At 44.7% G+C, this 2,667-nt stretch overlaps 1 protein-coding gene across 3 annotated transcripts in view; it reads left to right on the top strand.

Moving 5' to 3' along the window:
- The window catches only part of bves (blood vessel epicardial substance), a 26,945-nt gene that overhangs the window by 14,518 nt on the left and 9,760 nt on the right, over positions 1-2,667 (top strand). The window lies entirely within an intron of this gene.

Here is a 2,667-nt window from a genome sequence, read left to right as displayed (position 1 = left end):
TCCTACATCCAACGCCACTGTCGCCCCAAAATGGCCCATGTTGGGGCGACAGTGGCGAAAAACAGCTGGGTCCTTTTTTTCAGTGTTTTTTTTGCATACCTTAGAAAACAAATATGGGGTTGGGACTGAAAAAGCACATTACCACTGAGTTATATGGTCTGGGTTGTCTGAAGTTTTCTCTGCCGCTGGACATACAAGGGTTTAACCCAATTCCAAATCTAGCATCATATCTGCATGACGACAACGTGGTCATCCACAGGCTCAACTGTTTTTAGCAGGATTCATTTTATGCATTTGATTTCATTGGAAAATGTGTTTGTTTTTTATCCTGCCTTTGTTGTCAGTGGTGACGTGTTTCTTTCCACCGATTGATGGGTTGTGACATGTTACTTCCACCCTAAAAGAATCGTGCCGTTATGCTATGTACCCACCCTAGAGGTAGGAACATTGTCATAAACGGGACAGATGGACCCAGTATTTAAGGTGAGACAGCCAGAGGGAAAGTTCAAACGTTTATTAAAAAGACAGAACAGAACAGAAGCACGCTGCTGTGGAACTGCTGCAGGTAGGATGCAGGGCACCACCCAATCACTGACACTCTGGTTAAAGAGAAACACAGGGAAGTGACCACAATCATCTGAACAGGAGATGATTATCAGAGTGAGTCACTTACCTGGTTTAACAATACAGTCCATCCTCTCAATCATAGGCAGGATCCGCCATCCAGAGCGTCCCCCATGCAGCAGCCCCAGTGAGCAAGCAGACTCCGAACCAGGACAGGGATTAAGGTCAGACTCGAGTAGAACTGGAATCCAGGAGTCTGCACTCCGGTCAGGGGTTCCGATCCACTCAGGAATGGACAGATCCGGGTTCCAGGAATCTTTCAGAGGAAGGAAGGTTCAGAGTCCCGTGCGTCGAAGATCCAGCTCAAACCAAAACGCACCTGGAAGGCAGAATCCAGCAGGCGAACAGATCAGACAGGACCAGTGGATGAGAGGGAACGGAATCAGGAAAACAGAATCAATCGGGAAACGCTGAAAGGCTCTCAGCACTGGTTACGGAATAGTTCGCCTGAGGACACTGGCCTGAGATTAAACTTCTGACTGTAGCAGGGACATGAACCTTGGAAATAGATCTAAAACTAACAGACAGGCCACTAACAAAGGGCAAACAGGGAACAAACAGAAATCAAACAATCATCTGGCCATGATTGCTCGCGCTGAACAGATGCAGCTGGATGAGATCAGGGATAATTAGAAAACCGAGCAGAGCTAGGCAGGTGAGTGAAATGAACAATTAAGGTGAGCTATCAGGCCAGATCATGACAAACATAAACGTACCCCACCATTCCACAAAGCCTTCCATCAGCTCTCTGTAGTCCCTGTCCTAATCTGATGCACCCAATGACCCCAGAATCATCTAGTGGGCTTTCTTGTACTGAAAGTGAGAGGTGCATAGAGTAAAAATCAATGGTGAGAATACGGTCCACTGCTGACTGCTGCTGACCACCTGGTTACACACACACTATGTGGGCTTAAATATAAAATAAGCATTCATGACTAAATGTTTATCCTGGAGCAAATGTCACATAGTAGCAGGAGGGCAGGGAGGAGCAGTGAACGCTCTCACTGTGTGGAATTCACTACGTGCCACGTTACCGCCCAGTTTAGGTTTGCATTGATGAAATTATAGAAACACAATAAAGGAATCTTTCTATGGTGAACATGTTTCTGTTGGGAAGAGCTGAGTCATGAGGAACCAAGCAGGAAGTGACTAACCCTGAAATCCCACATCCTCTGTCACCAGCATTCCTTGGTCTGATTTTTATTTTGAGGATTTGGGGAAAGGTTTGGGGAAAGTTCCCCTCCCTGTGTTGGATCTGTGGACAGTTTTCTATGCTTGCAACCAAAGTTGCAGCATTAGTTCATTTAGGAGTCTAATCCACTTCTTAAATATATCTTTGCGCTCCTCTGATTTATCCAGAAGTAATCACACTTTTTCTGTCACTCCCAGCTTGGTGGTGGGCTGCATATTTAGCCTTCCCTGGAAATGCTTTTCCTAATGACTCTTTTTATTATTTGACAATAATTAAAAGAGGGAGGTCTATAGATATATACCCACTGTGCAGAGCACATCTATATGATGTCTTTCAGGTCACCGCTGCTCGTCTTTGTGTCGAATACAATGCCACATGACATATTCTATCCAGTGTCTAGATCACCAAGAGCACCTTTAGCTTTTGGCATCAAATTGGCTGCTAAATGCTGTGCAAATGTACATATTAGGTCACAAAAATGTCTACATGACTATCTCTGCTGCACATCTGGCTTTGGTCCCTTAAAAGTGCAGAATGGAATGTCAGACCATGTATTTTTCCCAACGTCTACAGGCCCAATTTAACTTGCGCTGCTGCCCACAGTATCAAGAGGCTAACTTGCTGTTAATCCCCATCATTTTACAGCTAAAATGTTAACAAATAATGCAAACTTTCTTTCTTTAAATAAAATGATACAGCATGTGGTAAACTTGAACAAAACACACTATAAGTATAACTAGAACTTCCTGGTCAAGAGTCTTTTAGTGCAACTATTTAATGCAGAGGTCTTCAACAGGGGGTCCGTGACCCCTAGGGGGTCCTTGGAGGTACTGCATGGGGGTCGCGAAAGT

Source organism: Cyprinodon variegatus, unplaced genomic scaffold (assembly GCF_000732505.1).
Source record: "Cyprinodon variegatus isolate N-32 unplaced genomic scaffold, C_variegatus-1.0 Scaffold1572, whole genome shotgun sequence".
Taxonomy (NCBI): domain Eukaryota; kingdom Metazoa; phylum Chordata; class Actinopteri; order Cyprinodontiformes; family Cyprinodontidae; genus Cyprinodon; species Cyprinodon variegatus.
Note: the sequence above shows the minus strand (reverse complement) of the source record. Positions and strands in the feature narration are given on the sequence as shown.